The 21,737-nt window shown below is 45.3% G+C and overlaps 1 long non-coding RNA gene across 2 annotated transcripts; it reads right to left on the bottom strand.

Annotated features, from left to right (window-relative positions):
• Positions 1-13,723: 13,723 nt before the first annotated feature.
• Positions 13,724-19,900, bottom strand: LOC126524425 (uncharacterized). Of its 2 annotated transcripts, none has more exons than XR_011893499.1 (3): positions 18,441-19,900; positions 16,397-16,524; positions 13,724-14,353 (listed from the first exon to the last, which is right to left on the bottom strand). It is a non-coding gene; the product is annotated as an uncharacterized lncRNA (long non-coding RNA). The 2 variants fall into 2 exon arrangements; XR_007597952.3 differs by lacking the exon at positions 18,441-19,900 and adding an exon at positions 17,504-17,816.
• Between the last annotated feature and the right edge of the window lie 1,837 nt (positions 19,901-21,737).

Genomic DNA, 21,737 nt, shown 5'->3' with positions numbered 1-21,737 from the left:
CTGACCCCAGCCGGCGCCTCTAAATTCCAGAGCTGTCTTTCTCCTGTAGTCGCCACGAGTGTCAGCAGACGGCGACGAATCCTGGGGCCCCCGTACCGCAAAGCACCCTTCTGTTAGGGAAAGCTCTTCTGGCTGCCGTGAGAGACCATGAAGACCCGGCAAATCAACCAACAATGCGCGGGGCGCCAATCGTGGCCAGCCCTGCTGTCGTCACCGATCCTCCAAACGAGGCGCATGGTCGGTTAGCGCTGCCGTCCTCGCTCGTTCTCCGAACGGCGTCACCAGCGCGGTTCGATGGAAGCACCTGCAGCGGGCTGAGATAGCTTTGCAGAGCAGTACCCCTGCAGGCCCATCCTAACAGCTCCTCCATGGCCGGGAAAATGTCGCCTGGCCAGTTCTGACAACCACTGGGCAGGAAGAGAATGGCTGGCGAGCAAGAATGTGGCTTTGCTCTTTGAAACCCCTGCGCACTTGGAATGCCTTAAACCATCTCACAACAACCGGCACAGAAGAGTCGATCCCGGCAACACAATATCATTCAGCATGCAAACGCCCGGAATCAGCAGTTAACCCACCAGGCTTCCTATCAAAATCTCAATGCAAGCCACTCAACTGGGAATCCCAAATTTTGAACCCCAAATTTTGTGCCGCCAAAGCGGGCGTTCACGTTCCCCTGAATTCGACCAAACCTGACCGTCACGCTGCACAAGGGTAAAGGTCTACGCAGAACCAAACCGAAGGCTCTCAACCACCAATAACCGAACATAACTTAAGCAGATTAATTTCGCGAACAGCCTGTTCTTACCCTATCGCAGTGGCGTACTTATCTCCCGTACTCTTGCCGCTGAACGGTCTGGACAACTCCACAGGTACGTAATCACAATCGCGCTAGCTTAGTGGTCTTTATTCAGAACGCCTTCTTGCGTCGTACGTAAGCATTTCATCACGCTTACTCAAATTTCTTCCTTTAGTCCATGCAGGACACGTACCTTAAACGAGCAACTAAACTTGCGTAACTTATGCACACCGCAGAACCCTTAAAAATGCGTCTGCTAATGACTCGTTCCAAACACGATCCCTAGAGAAGTCAGAACACGGCCGCCCTAAGCACACACGAGCAACCCAGTCATAAACCTTCTGCTTCCCTCCGTCCGCACAGGACACGCGCTAATGTAACTACGAACGCTTATCAGTGCAAATTGTGCACTAAGTGCAAACCTACGCGCTTAACCTTTAAAAAATTCAAAAACACTTATAAAAAAAAGGTTAGCTAATTCACACGCGCGTTACCATAGGCCTCTCAACGATAACCTTGACATTCAGGTTAGTTACACAAACAAAAAAGAAGAAAGCCTATCTACTCATTAATTAACACCTCGCGAAACTAAAGTTTTACCTAAAACGCATCTTTCAAACCTCGGAGCTTCTCAAACAATACAAACAAAGCTCGTACCTTACATATTGAAAGAAACTTTAGTCTTAAATCGTGAAAATTTCCAAGTGCTCAAAAATGAAACAAAACAACACGTTTCCCTTCTACGGAAACTCTCTTGGCCTCCCATTCCAAACGTTTTCGACTGACTCAAACTTTTGAGCCGTAGTCGAGGTGGTCGCGGTTCGAAAGCTACTCTGGCTACCGAGGAACAACAAAAGGACTGACACACTATCAGCTCTTCCAAGACGTTACATTCTCCTGCCAATTTGCGTCCTGGTGCCATTCTTTCATCACGATCTCGACTGACCGCGTCACGACTCCCTAACACCTCGTCTCGTCTTGCCACCTTGCGCTCCTTTGCACTACATGCTGCACTCCGAAAAGAACGATGGAACGACGAGGAACGTAACTGACCCATGCCCTTGGTCCGCGTCCGTGCAGAACATCCTTCTCGGACTCTTTTTGACCTGTGGTTCGAACGTGTTTGATGCACCCACGTCGTCAACGACGACCGCACCTTTCTTTTCCTCACGCCCTGGCTTTTTGCGTCTTTCGCCGTCTTTGGCTTCGCTACAATAGTCACCGTCTTTCGGTCTTTACCGCACTTCTTTTTACGGCGCATTCTCTTCGAAGTCTCTTTCATGCCACTCTCGCGCCTCGTGCTGGCCAGTAGAGATCACCTCGGCCCGAATCGCTCTCAGATCCGCACAGTCCGAGTGATTTGCTTTTAAATCAACTCTCACTTTCCCTCGACTGGCGGACCGCTCAACCGACTCTGGAACAACGCAGCAGTCTTTACTCCAGCTATGCAACTTACTGTCAGCTGCCTACAAACTATTTACTAAGGTAATCGCAAATAGAATCAGGAACACCTCAGACTTCTGTCAAGCAAAGGACCAGGCAGGATTCCGTAAAGGCTACTCAACAATAGACCATATTCACACTATCAATCAGGTGATAGAGAAATGTGCGGAAGATAACCAACCCTTATATATAGCTTTCATTGATTACGAGAAAGCGCTTGATTCTGTCGAAACCTCAGCAGTCATGGAGGCATTACGGAATCAGGGTGTAGACGAGCCGTTTGTAAAAATACTGAATGATATCTATATCGACTCCACAGCCACCATAGTCCTCCATAAAGAAAGCAACAAAATCCCAATAAAGAAAGGCGTCAGGCAAGGAGATACGATCTCTCCAATGCTATTCACAGCGTGTTTACAGGAGGTATTCAGAGACCTGCATTGGGAAGAATAGGGGATAAAAGTTAATGGAGAATACCTTATTAACTTGCGATTCGCTGATGATATTGCCTTGCTTAGTAACTCAGGGGACCAATTGCAATGCATGCTCACTGACCTGGAGAGGCAAAGCAGAAGAGTGGGTCTAAAGATTAATCTGCAGAAAACTAAAGTAATGTTTAACAGTATCGGAAGAGAACAGCAATTAACAGTAGGTAGCGAGGCACTAGAAGTGGTAAGGGAATACATCTACTTAGGGCAGGTAGTGACGGCGGATCCGGATCATGAGACGGAAACAATCAGAAGAATAAGAATGGGCTGGGGTGCGTTTGGCAGGCATTCTCAGATCATGAACAGCAGGTTGCCATTATCCCTCAAGAGAAAAGTGTATAATAGCTGTGTCTTACCAGTATTCACCTACGGGGCAGAAACCTGGAGGCTTACGAAAAGGGTTCTACCTAAATTAAGGACGACGCAACGAGCTATGGAAAGAAGAATGATGGGTGTAACGTTAAGGGATAAGAAAAGAGCAGATTGGGTGAGGGAACAAACGCGAGTTAATGACATCTTAGTTGAAATCAAGAAAAAGAAATGGGCATGGGCAGGACATGTAATGAGGAGGGAAGATAACCGATTATCATTAAGGGTTACGGACTGGATTCGAAGGGAAGGGAAGCGTAGCAGGGGGCGGCAGTAAGTTAGGTGGGCGGATGAGATTAAGGATTTTACAGGGACGACATGGCCACAATTAGTACATGACCGGAGTTGTTGGAGAAGTATGGGAGAGGGCTTTGCCCTGCAGTGGACGTAACCAGGCTGATGATGATGATGACGATGATGATGATGCAACTCACACTCCGGCGAACTGCCCTCCACTGCATTGCCCAGCTCATGCTGTGCCTCGGCACACAACTCCTCGGTCCCGATCGCTGTCTCCCCCGCACAGTCCAAATGATATATAACTAAATTATCTCTATCTTGGCTACCTAGACTGGCGGATAGCTGCACCGATCCCTGAACAACGCAGTTGTCTTCTCTTGAGCTACGCAGCTCGCAATCCTGAGAACTGCCCTCAACTGCATCGTCCAGCTGGCACTGCACTTCGGCACGCAGAACTGACCTGACATGGGTGCCCGTGTTTGTGGGGTCAGCAGTATTCTGTACCTCGGTAACGCTACAAGCGACGCACACGCGCGGTAACTGTGCCAATTCATTCGCAGCTGGCCTAGCTGTCTCTACAGTGCTCTGTTGGCACAGGACCTCGTCGCTCTCCCTACGGCCTTTAACGGCCTCTGCTGTCACTAAGGCATCGTTAGCTGCTAGCACTTCGATTTCACTTATGAACGTGCTGCTAATCTCACAGGTGCTACTACTTTTCTCCGCTTTCGACAGGTACTACTACTTTTCTCCGCTTTCGACTGAAATCTACTATCGACTTCCTCCCATTTTCGCTGCGTCCAGCTTACAGATTTCTCAAGCCGCTGTTCACTTCGTGCGTTTAACTGCTGGAAATCCTGTATCTGTTTGTTCACTGCTGCCATTTCCTTTTCACACTCCTGCCGTTTTTGCTCACGCTCTTGGCGATTCGATCACGCTCTTGGCGTTCTTGCCTAATTGATTCTTGTCTTAGAATTGCTTAGAATTCGTTTACATAGTTTTTCGATGAGTTTCAAATCATTGCCGCTTTGCAAAATGGTTTTACAAATTTCTGCTTCCGTCAAGTCCTCCTCTACGTTTACCTCGACTTTTTCACACTGTCACAACAGGTCAGCTCTCGTCATACATAATAGGACCACGGTTGCTACTTTAGGCTTTGGCTCTGCTGTCACACAATACTTGCTGCGATACCCACGCAAATCAAAATACAAGTAATAGATCCCCAGCTAATCAAATCAACACACGCAGAGAAATTGAAGCCTGGTAAATCTTACAGCCAAAACCAAACGCTTACCAACTGAAACAGCACCATATCCCCAGTCATTCTCCGCCGTATCCAGTCAGTTGCAAGAGATGGTCAATCCGATGTCGCATCCAACTTGATCAGGATACCGGTTGGTCACCATGTGCCAAAGTCCGTGAGCTGCCATTGTTGTCTACGAGTCGTAGGCCGATCTACGAGCGGTAGGCCGATCTGACCGCTGCCATTCTGTTGTAAGAGTTGTCGGACGATCTCGCCGCTGCTACCATTTGTAAGGGTTGTCGGACGATCTCGCCGCTGCCACCATTTGTAAGGGTTGAAGGTTGTAGGGAGGAACTGGGGAGGAACTAGGCTTACACGGTTTATTTACAGTAATTACATTTACACAGTCTAGCGTGGCTCCCAAATGGAGCCCGCAAGACGAAGCATACAACATACGAGCACGAAGCTCCAAATACACTGATGAGCACGCAGCTCACGAGCACACTGACGAGTACACTCACAGAGCACGAGCACACCTAGCAGCCGATAACAGCCGCTTATAAACACTCCATTGATCCATAGTTCCCTAGGTGAGGGAAACGTTCGACCAGTCAATTCGTAGAAAGTCCTCGTGGCCGCCTTTGAGAGAAGGAGGCAGGGGGTTTACACACACACATTCCGCACAGGTTTCACTGCCCCCTCCGAGGTTAGACGGGCTTCGCAGAACTCGTGGCGTACTTCTTGACAAAGCTGACCTTTGCAGAGTCGCCGCCAGTTGTCCGTTGTCTTGCGTCCCCATAGCCAGGCGGTCGCGCCTGACCCCAGCCGGCGCCTCTAAATTCCAGAGCTGCCTTTCTCCTGTAGCCGCCATGAGTGTCAGTAGGCTGCGACGAATCCTGGGGCCCCCGTATCGCAAAGCACCCTTGTGTCAGGGAAGCTCTTCTTGCTGGCAAGAGAGACCATGAAGACCCGGCAAATCAACCAACAATGCACGGGGCGCCAAATCTGGCCAGCCCTGCTGTCGTCACCGATCCTTCAAACGAGGCGCATGGTCGGTTAGCGCTGGCGTCCTCGCTCGTTCTCCGAAGGGTGTCACCACAGCGGATTGATGGAAGCACCTGCAGCGGGCTGAGATAGCTTTGCAGAGCAGTACCCCTGCAGGCCGATCCTAACAGTATGCAAAGGCATGTGTGCAAACAAGCACGTATGTAGAACGAGGTCAGCAAAGGATAACGGCTTTGCGATTGCCCACCTCGTTATTCTTGCAATCCTATCCTTGCGCACCAGGAAGGCACGTATGTCACATATCCTCATTGCACGAAATTTTAACACAAGAGCTTGCCGTCAGATGGGTCGAATAAACCAGCTGCTTCATTCAGGGTTCCCACACGCGTTCTTGGAAATAAAGTCGGCCAAAGGAAGCAGCATGCATATCATCAAGCATATTTATGATTGATGATCCGCTCAAATAGTAGTATGCTACAAAGCGTTAATTTAGGGATAGATGTGAATTGTCACAACTGTCCTCATATTAGTAAGGTATTCTTTTTAAAGCTCGAGATGGATTTTCTTTGCAATATGGTATTGATTACAACTGAAGAAATCTTGCTTTACTCGAATAGGGAAATTTCTTGCGACTTTCAACTCTGCTAATTCAATGTGATGGTGAAAATTGCAAGTATCGCAATGAGACAAAGACGGCTGCCGGCGGGCAAACACGAAAAGCATCCGCACACCTATCTATGCTTCGTATAAGCATTTAAATTGCCACAATTGCTAGCTGATGTTTCTTAATTTTAACTGAATGCCAAAAAGGGGAAATAACCAAATCAAAGAAAATGACACACTACACCCTTCAACCAGAGGAACGGAAGGTTCCAATAAAGATGAACTCCCGCGTTCTTCTTGGGAAAGCCCGAAAACACGAGCTTGTGACATCTGCCGCAACTTCTGATTCAAGTCGTGACGAAATAAGCGGGGACGAAGCCGGACAAGGCAATAGCACAGTGATACCTTTCACGGACACGCATGGAGTCAGGTTGTTTTTCTGCTCGACCGCGGCTTTTTGTTTCAAACTTGAGAGGCTTTCAACAGCACACACTCAGTTATTTGTAGCGGGCATTGCGTTGAAGTCATTTCGGTACGTCAGGCGCAGCCTTCTTTTTATTTTATAAGGGAGGAGTGTTCTCCAGGGGCAGTGCGAAATATTCCGTCTTTTTTTTATTTTTCCGGTGCTGCCATCTGCCGAATGCCGCTGGAAACGTTTTGGAAGAGTGCTGGGACTTTCAGCGGTTGATGTTTGAAGCTGCACCCATGTTGAGTGCGCGTCGGTTGTGCGTTTCGTTGATCACGAATATAGAATAATAATGGCTTCTCCGGAGCAGCATGTTGTTGCTGGAAGCCATGTAGTACTGACCGACTACTGGGTGAGCAGGCCTGAGTGCGGTGCGGCGTTAAGAGGAGGCTTTAGCTCGGGCACAACTCCGACGCGGCCTATTTAAATACATATAAAACGCAGAAACGCTTTTGTGAGATAACCCCTTGACCGATTTTAATTAAATTTCTTGCATTTGAGAGCAAAAGGTAAATTCTAGTTAGTGATGTCAGCGGAAATTCGATTTAGATCCTGAAATTTAAGAGAATTTTCAAAAAATTTAAGTTCTGGAAGAAGGAAGCACGACGTTTACAAGATAATAGCTCTGCATCAACGACAGATATCGCGGTTCTGTAAGGGCATCCATTAGACCAATCAAAGCGGACAAATTGGATGTCAATTTGCATATGTCTTACGTGAATCCGTAACGCAGTGTACAAGGTTTCTGCAAAAACTGTTTTTCCATATTACTAAATGTTTTTTTTTTAGATTCATGCGTAACATCTCAATTTTGTCCACTTTAGATGTACTCTTAGATGCAATTCATTAAATTGTGGTATCGTTTTTCATTGCTGAGAGAGAGAGAGAGTTGTAAACTTGATAGTTTCGTTTTCTCAAAATTTGCGTTTCATGTCAATTTCTAGTAAGAAGATTGATGAGCTAAATCAATAATTTGAAACCAACAGTCGGCAGATTTTAAGTTTTTCTGTTAAATGCAACAACTCTGCTCAAATTTGGTGCAGTGGTTGCCGAGAAAAACGAAATCTCCCTTTAGATGTATTTAGATAGAAGCACCCGAGCTAAGGCTTCCTCTTAACAGTGCGGCCGATAAAGGCTCGATGAGTTACATTTGCCGACACGGCCTAGCTTTCACTGATTCCTGCACTTGCACCGATGTTTTAACAGTGGAGCTGTTTAAGCTTTAGTTCCGCGATGGAGCGCAACCAGAAAATTCAGCCCAGCTGTGCGTCGCCTCGCGTTGCCTAGCAAACGCGTGGAAGAGCACTGCGCCACGTAACCTATTCGCGCCATAGAGTTTCATAAAATAATTACTAGACGGAACTCTGGCGCTGCAGTCGCTGTACGACGATGGGAATGATGGGAAGTACATGGATTTGTCTGATCTTCGTGCTTGTGGATTCAGGCGTTCTTTTGGCTTTGTATATTATGCTCTATATATCTTATTATCGTAAATTTTAGCCCAATCTACACTCTTCGAAGTGCAGAAGACGCCGCGAACACTCACGATCGCTATTAATTGCAACAATTGAACTTGTCCAGGTGGCCAAATCGAAACGGGCCAAGCGCTTCAAAGCACTGGCGTGCCCTGGTTAAACACATAAGGGCGTTTCATTCGCTTGTCGATACATGCGTCTGTGGGTTAATGGTTTCCATATCAGGCTTCGGTGCCAGAGTTCCTGTGTTCGAATTCTGCCATCGTACAATTCTAATTATGTTTATTTCATTAGTTCTTACGCAGTACATTGTTCTAATTGACGAGTTTACAAAGCCCTTCGAAGCCGAAAGGATGAAGTGTAGGCTAATCCATGTACTTCCCATTACTCCCATGCTTGTGCAACCATTCTCACTGCCGCTCCTTTCGACACTAGGGCCAGAGTTTCCTCTAGTAATTATTGTATGAAACTCCATGCCTGGCACCCCACGGGCGTGGGGCGGAGTAGTGACGTCACAGATGGGTAAAAGGTCGGAGCAGCCGGCGCGGCAACACACATCTCGACTCGCCTACTCTGCGCGTGCGTGCTGCTGCCATGGAAAGACCAAAGAAATTCCGGACGCCCGCATAAGAAGCGGCTTATCAGGTAGAGCACCGTACGGCCAAGCGAGAAGCGATGCCTCGCCGCCGAGCTGATCCGGAACACCGAGCCGAAGCTGTGGCTGAAAAGTGGCCACGAGGAGTCGAGGATGCCGAGCTTCAGTCCAAGGAATGCGAGGGTCGGCGCCTGAAAGCTCAATGTCGCCGAGAAAGTGATCCGGGCCTGTGACTACTCGAAAACTTCCAGCGTCAAGCCCGCCGAGACAACATAGCAAAGGCTAGCGTGACTTCGCTAAACCTAGAAACAACTTTGCCAAGCCTACCATAACCTGAAAAACCTAGAAACGACTTAGCCAAGCCTATAAACAACTTAGCAAAACCTAGCATAACCTCGCAAAATCTACAAACAACTTAGGCAAGCCACGTAAAAGCTAGGTTATGCCATGCTCCACTGCTCACTCCAGCTTTGCAGCACTAGGGCAAGCTGCGCACTTTTTGTGTGTTCTTGTTACACGTTCTTTTGTCGTTTTGCATATTGAAGACGTCTTCGAGGGCAGCCTTCGGCGTCGGATTTAGCGAGTCGGTGCGCTTGTTAAACACCGACATCTACAACCACAGATCACTCTTAGCGCGATATATTGGGGGAAAAGGTGCACAGCTGACATCATATCGGATAATGTCAAAAATCAGCCAAACACAGATCTGCGCACATGAGCAGTGCTATTTCACCGTCAGACGAGTCATTATGAGTGGCCTAGCTACTTAAACAACGGCAACTGTGATCTAGATATGCATATTACGTTCTGTTCACTTCTTTCTCATTCGCTCCTCTCTGTAACTTCATCATACGTACAGTAAGCGCGTGACATAAAGCCTGATTAGACAAACCTGTGCCCCCATGAGCGCTCAGAAACGTGGATGCCATCGCTGGCACCATTGGTATATAACTCAGCCAGGCGGCTGTTTATGCTGCTGTACAGAATGCATCGTCCCTTGTTAACCGTATGACGCAGAGGTAAAGAATGCATCTCCGGAGTTCAAAAATGAGTTTGCATGACATGTACGGACCCACTCATCTACTTAGAGTCACCGATCACCTTTCACCATAGATTAACACATGGTTTATGCTTATTTCTGTGTACCCCACCCCTAATATAATACCCCGTTACAGGGTCTTTAAGAAATAAAAATGAAATGAAATGAATGCAACAGGCAGCCTACGGAAACGGTGACGCACACACTAAACATTTTAACACCCTTAAGGGTGTAAATCAGTTTGTCGCCAGACGAACACCCTAAGGGTGCTGTTGTCTACACCCTACAGTTGGGGTGCAGTTATATCACCCTAGAGGAAGGGTGTCCAGCAAAATAAATTTAGGGTGTAGGGGTGCAAGTCCATATTAACACCCATCTATGTGGGTGTTGGAAGGGTGTACACCCTTTTATTGCTAGTGTGTATGGAAGGCAGGTTCGGCAGTACACGCCTTCAATTACTACTATGTACAGCGATCCACGCGTAACTCTCGCGTGTGCCAGAAGGTTCAAGTTCGGCTACCAAACACACCGTCGAACAGCCGGCCTTGAAGCTTCGATGGGCGCACACGCACGTATATGTGTGGATCACATTACATATTAGTAATTCACGGTGTATATTGCAAAACCTGTCTTCGCTGCACATATACAACCTAGCAAATGTCACTTTTGAGCATGTATATCAACACCAACGGTTATCACGATTTCCAGATCCACATAATATGCAACACAGACTGGTACGATATATGGCATTTTCAAGAAAAATGTAAATATATTTATTGCATGCTGCAATACAGAGTACAATATATACATAAATCACATGAAATATAAACATGCACAATCACCAAACACATTGGTAAGTACAAGATCATGTACACTTCCCACAAAGGTATCTAAAATATAAGTATTGATCAAATCTGTTATTAGAGAAGAAACTATGTATTGCAGCACTGAAAGAGCCTGAGTTGACCTCGCAGTGTTTTGGGCCACATAAAGGAATAAATTTTCAGTATAAGGCTCAATGAACGAAAATTCAAGTTTTGAAGCCTTGAATAAAAAAAGGGACATTGCAAAGGTGAATTAGGGGAGTAATTGAAATGCAGAGCAAATGCACAAGACACCTGTTACTTTGTACACTAATGTAATCGCAAAGCATTATGAAAAGTTTGGAAAGTCGATGTAAGCATAACTGGCCAACATTTTTCGGACTGAAACAATACTTTCCAAGCATAGACGTGCTTTAAGTGAGGTTTAAGCCAGCAGTATTATTGCTAATTTTCTCTTTCCAACAAGATTACTTGAGCACGAGCAATATGTAGAATTTTTTAGTGCCTACATAGTTTGTCCTCTTTTGTGAAACGAGAGTTCTCTGTGCTAAAAGTGCTGTGTAGGAGATTTTCTAACTACAATTCCAGTTTCTATAAATTTCTGTCTTGTAACCCGAAGGCACTGGTACATATACAATATGCAGTTTGAAAATAGGTTCTTTTCTTACCATAAATCAAGAATGAGTATTCCACATTTACTATTGTGTGGTTGCAAGGTGCAGTAAAAGGCCTGATAAAAGCAAACCACTGTTGATTAAACAATTTTGCTGAACACGAAAGGTGGACAGTGTTTTAAAATACATAGTAAATTTCTAAATTATTTGCACTTAGATGCAGTAATACAAGATTAGGGCTTGCTGTAGCATGTGAGTATACAAATTAGCAAATGTGGTTTAATAAATTAGCCATACTCTGGTTACTAAAAGAACACAGGCACAGGCAGTCATGTAAAAATTCAAGTTAAATATCACACTGTTAACATTTGCCAGCAAATGGTCGTATCAAACATTATAAATATACTGAAAAAGGTGCTTTCTTGGGATAGTTGGCAATTAATGCGAAAAAATTACGTACAGCGTGAATTACAAGGACTGCGAGAGACGACATAGACTGCGCTGACTTCTAATAATATTTTATTGCGTTGCCACATTGTGTGTACGTATACAAGAGCGGGCATGCGCAGAAAATGAGTCACAAGGGGCGTCTAACAGCAAGTCATTGTACTAAGGACGTGGTCACCTGAAAAAAAAAAAACATTACAATTTCTATCTTTTGAGATACAAGACTTCACTAGGGTCAGCGTGATAGAGGGGGCACTAACGCACACACTACCCAGTTTTCTGGTGAAATTTGCTTCTAGTTTCCCGGATGACCTGTTAGCTGTGTCTCACTAGAACTTCCGTATATTCTAAGAGGGGCTCGCAGTCACAGTCCCGGGGAAATGGATGCCCAAGTGGCCTTGAACAGTGTTATGGACGTTATAGTGCTCTCTTAAACGATTATTTAGGCACCTGCCTGTCCGTCCAACATATTTACTGCCTCAAAATAGGGGAATATGGTAAACCAAATTCGTTGCACATATCGCAAAACGTTTTCTGTGACCGACAGAGCAAGAACTCTGACGTGATTTGGGCGCGTTTACACACTTACAGAGCTTTGCCAGCTTTTCTCGGGTTGAGAAAAGGCCTGTGATTCCTGGAGGTTGCCGAATCTTTTTTAGCCTATCGGAGACATCATGCACATACCCACCGGTGGCACTGCGAACCTATGTCTTTCAACCGGTTGGTTCCTTGACTGAGCGGGCTCATCACGGTTTGTGCCCCTCAGAAGCTGTTCCACTATGGCTGAAATTAAGGCCAAAGGGTAGTCAACCCTAGAAAGGTGATCAACCTGTGCAGCAAGACTATGTTGCATCTTGTGTGAACAAGATTTATTGAGGCTGTTAACGAGGGAAAACTTTTAATACCTCATTTAACGAGCTTTGAGTGTGCAGAGTTAAAGGGCAAGAGTGACTTCTTACTTCTCAGATCGAAGCACCAGCCTGAGATCTACAAAGCGCGAGGAATCATCAATGGGGACCTCATGCGTTAGTTGTAGAGGCTTTCTTAAACATCTCCAAGACTCCCGAAGCAACAGGCTCGAAAGCGTGATCAGCGCAATCAATGAATACCACGTGGTCATTCACAAACCTGCACACTTTGACAGGAGATGCATCTAGGTGACCTTCAATATTGCAATCATGATGAGCGAGATAAATATAACATAGTGGCGGCGCCAGGCATGATCCTATACAAGTACCATTTATTTGTATATTGTGCAGGATCGTGCCTGGCGCCGCCACTGAGTGATATTTATCTAGCTAATCATGATTGAAATATTCAAGGTCCCCTAGATGCGTCTCTCGTTGTCAAAGTGTGCAAGTTTGTGGACGACTACCTGGTATTTATTGATTGCACTGATCATGCTTTTGAGCCTGCTGCTTGGGAGACTTGGAGATCTTTAAGAGCTGCAGCCTCTAGAACTAACAAATGAGGTCCCCACTGACGATTCTTTGCGCTTTCTTGATCTCAGGCAGTGCCTTACAAATAAACAGGTGGGCTAGTGCTTTGAACCGAGAAGTAAAAAGTCCCTCTTGCCCTTTAACTCTGCACATTCAAAGCTTGTTAAACGAGGTATTGTAAAGATTTGCCTCGTTAACAGCCTCAATAAATCTTGCTCACATGAAATGCAAGATAGTCTTGCTGCACAGGTTGATCGCCTTTCTTGGGCTGGCTACCCTTTGGCCTTAATTTCAGCCATAGCAGAACAGCTTCTGAAGGGCACAAAACGTGATGAGCGCACTCAGTCAAGGAACCAGCCGGTTGAAAGACTGGTTCGCAGTGCTACCGTATGTGCATGATGTGTCCGATAGGCTAAAAAAAGATTTGGCAACCTCCAGGAATCCCAGTCCTTTTCTCAGCCCCGGAAAAGCTGGCAAAGCTCTATAAGCGTGTAAACGCGCCTAAATCGTGTCAGAGTTCTTGCTCTGTCGGGCACAGAAAACGTTTTGCGATATGTGTAACGAATGTGGTTTACCATATTCCCGTTTTGAGGCAGTAAATATGTTGGACGGACAGGCAGGTGCCTAAATCATCGTTTAAAAGTGCACTATAACGTCCATAACACTGTTCAAGGCCACTTGGGCATTCATTGCCGGGACTGCCGCTGCATGCCCCTCTTTGAAGATACGCAAGTTCTAGCGAAACACAGCTCACCCGGTACATTATTGATGCTTATTTCACCAGAAAAATGGGTAGTGTGTGCGTTAGTGCCCCCTCTATCACGCTGACCCCTAGTGAAGTCTTGTATCTCCACAGATAGAAATTGTGATTTTTTTTTAGTGACCATGTTCTTAGTACAATGACTTGCTGTTAGAACACCCCTTGCGACTGCCTTTCATTTTCTGCGCATGGCCCTTCTTGTGTATAAACACACGATGTGGCAACGCAATAAAATATTGTTGGAAGTCAGCGCAGTGTATGTCATCTCTCGCAGTCCTTGTCCTTCACACTGTACGTCATTTTTATACAGAAAAGTGAATATTAATTGATTCAAAATTAGAAAAAATATAGTACACATCTGAGCTGCAAGAATGCAATTGATACAGCAAATGACGTTTAGCTTTCCAAAAGAAAGAAAATGTTCACGTTTCACCACGAGGTGCAGGGACTCCATTCTCTGAGCATCTTGACCAATAAATGCAGCGCATGGCATTGCTGGAATCTTGCATCCTGCATTAGCAAAATAAGAGAATCATGAGAGTTCAGTCTGTGTAATTACACATGTGCACTGTGGAAAATTTGATAAGGCAACAAGCTCCTGAAAGTAACAAACTTAATTAATGTGACTGGGAACAATGAACAGCTCAGGCAACTGGGCAAGACAGGTGAAAGGTAGGAGAAATTTCTATTTTGCAAATTTAGGAACTGCATTTACTGTGAACACTAAACCACTATGTCACTGTGAATACAAGGCACATACAGCAGCAAAAGCAAATAAATTTACAGTAGCCTTTTCACCATAGAAAATAAGAGTGAATAAAATTTAAGGACACTACCAATGACATCTCTCAACAACAGAAATTTGTCCAAGAGTGTGTATGTGACCTTAATATAAAATTGACATGAAATGTGGAATATATCTCTGCATTACACTTTATAAGTACTGCAGCTGAGAACCTTACGGGATATGGCATATTAAGACTGACATGCACAAGACATTAAAAAATGGCTGTTTTTACACAACATTATTACACTAGGAGACAAAGTAATTTTACAGAGTGCACACAAAATGAAAATGAGGGAACCCCCACTGGCATTATCATTTGCCCTGCAATACATGCATCCAGCCCAACAATCTCCAACTCCCCAATGCAGTTTATTAGACCCTTTCTGTATACTAAAATTTATTGTGTATTTCTTATTTACTAATTTAGTAAGAATTGACAGTTCGGCATACTTTCCTTGAAAATTTAGCATGTGTTAACTATATTTTTAGAGCAGGCCCCTTTCTTTCAATAGGTTAGCTTGGCAAACGGTGACAAGTAGTATTCTCAAAGATCATAAGTTTAAATAAACTTATGATCCTTCGTCATGCTCCCACTTTCTACTTCATGCTCTAAACTGTGATACCCCTCCTAGGCAGTTTATGTTATACTGTGAATACATACATGGTCCTCCTTTGTGTAGCATCTCAACTAGAGCCTGAAATTTCTTGTCTCCTAAAAAAATCATATTGCACGGTTACCCTTCACTCTGGGGGTGGGGAGGGATTGTATATAAGTGTTCACATATTCAATGAACCTCAGAGCCACAACCATTTCTCATCCTGTGTTGCCACTACCCGCATGAGTCGCAATGGTTGTAAATTGGCTACCCGCCCTCCCCCGCCTAAAAGTACATTTTGCCACATGGAAAATGACCACAGCATTGCATTTGATTGAATGAGTCCTCCTGTGCATGCATGTTTTTTTTCTCGTCTTGTAATGGCTAGGTTCAACATGGTCAAGTATGAAAACTGCCAAGCCCCAACCAATACTTTGTGTAGTTTCAAAATTATGAAGCATTCATTTTTCAAGACTTGTCCCAAATTAAGCATGAGGCAGATTTTCATGATGCAAATGAGGAAAGGTTGTGCTTAGTGACAATGATAGGCCTGCTATATCCTGCAAAACTGTGTGAAATGACATATGGTTGCAATTTTCATGAGCAGCTAGCTCAGTACAAGAAATAGGTGCAATGCCTGCGGAAATGTTTTTTAACACCCATGAGAGGTCCTAGTTTCTTGTGATTTCTTCAAATCCCTTGCAGTCTAGATTGCAATCCGGCGCATGTTAATATTGTATTTGAAATAAAAACAGCTCAAATATTAAGGTTTTGAGAATTTTACGGGATTAAATTAAAGGTAGACAAGTAATGCAACGAGGAAATAACAAGCTCATTGCATAGAGTAAGGAAATATTCCTTTCCTGCAAAAACATTGGTAGCAGGAAGGTCATACGAAATTAGCACTGAATGCACAATAAAGAATATCATGCTGGAATGCCCCCATCTGTGAATATTCTTGCACAAAGAAAATCCTCGTTATGAAAGGCCATCAAGAAAATGCAAGTGTATGCTTTGGATCAAGTCATACCTGCAGTATGCACTACAATCGGCAATATTTAAAAACACACACAACTGCATATGATATCAAGCTTAGGCCGCCAAAGAGCCTCAGAGTTTTAAATTATAACTTGACTTACTATATTAAACTACACACCTATATCTACTTACAATGTAGTCTTCCCAACTGCTTCCTAGAAGACATCAACCATCTGCCTGAAGGCGAACGCAAGTGGCTTGCTCTTAATGGAGGGCACCAAGGCTGGGCATTGTGAAATTGATGCTATCATCTGCATGACCTGCGAGAAACAACACACTAAGATAAACAAATGCTATTAGAATGAAAGACAAGATCACTGGTAATGAGCCTCGTTTTGGTTTGCATGAGAAAAGCAAAAAATATGGACTTTGCGCTGCTTACTAAAAAAGAAGCAAGCTTCCTTCCAGATGTTGCAGTCATGCATTAAGATTGTCACACAGCTGCATGTTTGTATGCTCATATGCTGCTGTCGCTACTGTGCCAGCATGCTTTGCATAGCTTATTATTTCAAGTTATATTGATTATTGTGTTTTCTTGCCAATTTTTGGCAAATAGCACCAGCAAAGAAGTAGCTCACTTACACACACACACTCCCTTGTGAGGAGCGAATTCACACACGCACGCATGCATGCACGCGCGCACACATACACACACGCACAAGCCTCTACCACATAAGCAGCTTCCCACGCTTGACACACTGCATTTTTTATCCTTTCACACTCCTACTGCTAAGGCATAAAAAGCCTTCGTGTGACCAACCCTAAACTCCTCAACCTACACTTCCATCTTAAACACTTTCTCGAGATCCAGGACAAGCCTTCTAGCTTCCCTAGTGCTCCAAACTGTAGTTACGAATTTCAACAGGGCTATAGGCGACAGCTCTCGAAGAGCAAGCAAACTACCCGGAGAGACCTAAAGCTTGCATATGATACCTCTAAAGCGCAACAACACTTCAAATTTTCAAAATTCATTAAAGCTCCTGAAGACAATTGCTATATACGTAGGACGGGGGGTCTTGAATAACCTGCTGTTCACAATTTCAGCGGTTGTATGCATCAACGGAAATGTGGGCTAATGGGAAATTCACGTCTTTAAGATCAGAATTAGTGTAATGGCGAAACACACTACCATATTTCTTAACCATTTATTTGTGCTCTGGATGTAACGTTTCTTTTAGAATAACAATCAAGGATATCGATTCATCAGGGCAGAGGCGGGAAAAAGGAGGAAGCGTATACCTGACGCCTTCCCACTGATCCTCCTGCGAAACAGCGCCTCATACAGCAGTTGTCCAGGTTGGCTTGAAACCAAACTCGGCTTTCAGGCGGCAACACTCGCTGCACCAAATTGGAAGAGTTTTATTGCGAGTAAAATTCTACCCGCCTTATGCAATACATACGCACGCACACAAATATACGCACTCTCAAAGCGCAGACACAAAGGCACGCACGCGCACATTGATAAACACAAACAATCACACATACATGCAGGCAGACACGCTAACACGTGGACGCACACACAGTGACCCACACAGAAACACGCTCACAAAACACGTACGCACTATAGACACACGCAAGCACGCCGGCCCATACAAACCGGCACGTATGCGCGCGCAAGACGCACGCATGCACACACACACACGCACGCATGCACGCACACACACACACACACACAAAGCGAGCTGAGCTGAGCGCACGCACACACACGAATCGAGCCGAGCGCGAGCGCGCACACACGCACAGACAAAGCGAGCCGAAAACATGTTAAAGGCGCCCGGCAAGCAGCAACAGCAGCACGCGACCGCATCAGGGAGAACCAATACCGCGCCAGTTCTTTCGAAAGGTGGCAAAGTCAGTCGTCCTTTTTCTACGCGACGCAAAAGTGGTCGACCACATTTAACTTAAGTGCGAGCGACCGTATTACAAGAAGCCGCGCTGAACGCACAAAAGAAGCATATCTATGAACGTTGAAGCGCTGAGAAAAGCGTAACTATGCAGGCGCATCACGCCCGATGTAAGACGGGGCGCGATCGAGGTAGTTAACTTGCCCTACTAGGAGTGCAGCTGCTCTTGCTCTTACATTAGTGAATTATGCTACGAGATCACACTAAGATACTTCTAGAGCGAACAAAAACACGTAACAAACCAAAGAAATACCAAATAAATGGGCACTTGCCTGAAAATTTCCATTATGGCAGTACTACCGACCGCCGACACAGGGCACGTTGCAACTGCTCGTCTCAGCGTCCGTGGATCCATCTTCCAGTGCGTACGAACGCTTTGCTTTGAAGTGGACCACGAGTAATACACAAAGCACGGGCCACACCTTTTTCTACACCGCGCACAAAACTAATCACACGTTTAAAATTATGTCGCACAGCGCGAGACGCGAACGCATTTCACGTAGCTAAAGAATGCAATAATGGCGTAGCTTCCGCCTTCCCATCGTGCCGCGCGCCGAAGTGACTGTACAGCGTCGTCCCGTCACTTCCGGTCGCTTTTCATTGGGCAGGGGGCGGGCGCGCAAATTGAACGTTTATTCTGGCAGGTTTGCTTGCTCGAATGGCCGCCTGTTAGCTGCTGCTTCGTTGTGGTCTCCAACAAGAGCGGTGAGGCGGGTAGTTGCTACTACGGTTCGTGCCGAGCATATTTTTTTTTTTGGGGGGGGGGGCGCAGTCTGCGCTGCATGACTGAGGGTACAGTACACAAATCGGGACCGTGAGCGAGACGATCGGCGCTCTTCTGCTGGTGCGATTATATTATTCGCTGCGTCCAAACGAAGCAACCTTGCGAGGCCACAGCGTAGTTACAGCGATATCCTGGCTCGATAAAGACCCTCACATCTTGGTCGTGCGACAGCGACGCGTAAGCATTCATGAGGCGACTGAAGAATGCGTTTGTAAGAGCGTATGCTGTGGATAAGCAATTACAGCTTTGACGACACCAGCCCCTAATATATAGGCTGAGCCTTACAAACTGTGTCCGAGGATGCGCTTAGAAGGCAGACCAGTATCTCAGTAAAACTCTGAATAACTTAGGCAAGGTACGTGGAGATTCGGATTTGAGAACTTCCAGCGTGATCTCGCCGCTATAAATGTCTTCGTTATGGCTTCACCAAGCAAATTGTACGTTGATGCCATTGTACATCAGAGGCTCGTCTAATAGCACGTCCCTGTTTGTTCAGCAATGTATCCAGACAGCTTCTTTAATTTCGCCACTTCTTGTTGGGCGTTTAAGGGCACCGAAATATTCGTGCAGAATTGTGCAAGTTGCTCGCGCGTTTTCATTCCGCTACTGCAGTTAGTCTTAGAAGTGTTTAATTGCATGATAATATAATTGTGAGCACAAAATGTAGTGATAATTAAATTGTAAGTGAAAGTGCGTACATTTTCTTGATGATACATTTTGGAGTGGCCGTCATGCCAGTAACATCAGAATCCTAGAAAAAGATCGACAGTCACTTAGGAATGCGAAAACTTAATCACTTCATGGATGTACACTTGCAATTATCACGTGACCGTGATACGTCATACATTGTCACGTGTCTTCACAATTCTACCTTCATCTGCCGTAATCCACCTTGCTACAGTTTGTACGAACCTTAACCGAATTTATTCCACCCTAATTCACATTATTTACCTATAATTGCTCATAATTAACGTTGTTCTATTTACTACCTTCTGTATCACTACTGACGTCATACAAGACGCTGATGACCTCACATTTTATTGCTTTGTATAATAAATCAATAAAATGTGACGTCATCAGCGTCTTGTATGACGTCAGTAGTGATACAGAAGGCAGTAAATAGAACAACGTTAATTATGAGCAATTATGGGTAAATAATGCAATAATGCCGCAATTTCACCCCTTCTTTCTGTTGTGTCTACTAGGCCTTGAAAGTATGTATAATATACTTTCAAGGCCTAGTAGACACAACAGAAAGAAGGGGTGAAAGTATACAATATTTGCAGTGCAGGGCAAGAATAGAAAATTAAACTGTAAGACACTTTGAACAGCGATGTTGAATTAGTGGTGTCACAAATTGAGACTGTGGAGGCGGAAAGGCGGTTCCATTCAGTGGCTGTTCTTGGCAAAAAGGAAGAATGGCACATCAATTTTGTGTTGATGGTCGATGCGAGACGAGATACAACTTGGTGTGGTGAAATATTTTCTTTAAGAGAAGGGTTAAAGTACCATATTCTATGAAAAATACACAGACGAAGGTACCTACGACGTAACCAAATTTCAGGTTGACCTAGTGTTCTTTTCATGGACGTGACGCTAAGTAATTTGAGAGAATAAAAGGGCGGCGCGGTTCTGAATGCTTTCTGAATGCTTTCAAGGGAAATGACAAGACTGACATGAGCAGGGTCCCGTATGGATCGTTGTTGCGGAGAACGCCATCTTTCCTACCTGAAAGGCCATAAAATGCTTTATCATTAAAAATGCAATACCTACACACATTGCTCAATGCGTGGACGTGTACACGTTACTTAGATATATGCATCAATGCGTTCAACACCCTTCAGTCGTCGATTTAACACCCTTCTTCTAGCAAAGTCGGACCTATGTGTAGTGTACACCCTTGTGATAGGGTGTTTTGACCGAAAAGGGTGCTAAAAGGGTGTGGACAGGGGTGTAAATGCAGAAAGCACCCCTCTTAACACCCATAAGGGCGTAAAAATGTTTAGTGTGCACAGACGTCGGCACAGCGCACTGTGGCCGCTTGCCGCTTACTGTGTACGTGCCGTGTGAACTGAAAACTAGTTTATATCAACTCGATAACGGCAGAGCTGAACTACAAAAGCAGTTTTCTTTGTCCTTACTTGCTCACTTTTCAGTTCAGGTCCGCCGGTAGCGGATGCACGAACTCCACAGCGGGAGGCATAATCTTCGCTGAACAGGATATCAACACTAACTCATACTTCATGTGCACGGCTTGAGATGGTTGAAGCTTGCGCATTTCAACTTGAGAAGCACGTTTCGACTCATTTCGAGCACGAATAGTTACATATACAAGCGATGGCATTGCGGCTATCGCGTTGTATTTTCGACGGCCGATCGCGCGGGGTTCTGTCGAAAGATGGTCGGCATGCTGATTTTGCCGGCGCCGTCGACGAGAAATCCCTTCGCCCGACTACTCGCGGCCGTCGGTTGCGTCGTTGTCAACCTCGTGATGCAGTACCTGAAGACAGGCACACGTTGCTGCTACCAGCGAGAGAGGCTGACGCTGCAAGAAAATTTCGTCAGCAGCGCCAAGTTTTTGAAGTGTCACCTAAGTGTAACGCACGCGCTTTTAGGTAAATTTGCTAGCCATAAATGAAAGCCGGCAACTACATGGGTCATGGTGCCGTCAGTGGTCCAGACGAAGCCCCCTTCACTTTGTGTTTTAAATTTAAGTTGCAGTCTTACGCTGCGCATGTTTTCGGCACCGCTCGGACGTCGAGCAACCAGTGGAGTGTCAACTTGG

This window comes from Dermacentor andersoni, chromosome 3 (genome assembly GCF_023375885.2).
Source record: "Dermacentor andersoni chromosome 3, qqDerAnde1_hic_scaffold, whole genome shotgun sequence".
Lineage (NCBI taxonomy): Eukaryota > Metazoa > Arthropoda > Arachnida > Ixodida > Ixodidae > Dermacentor > Dermacentor andersoni.
The sequence above is the reverse complement of the archived record's forward strand: the minus strand, read 5'-3'. Positions and strand labels throughout refer to the sequence as shown.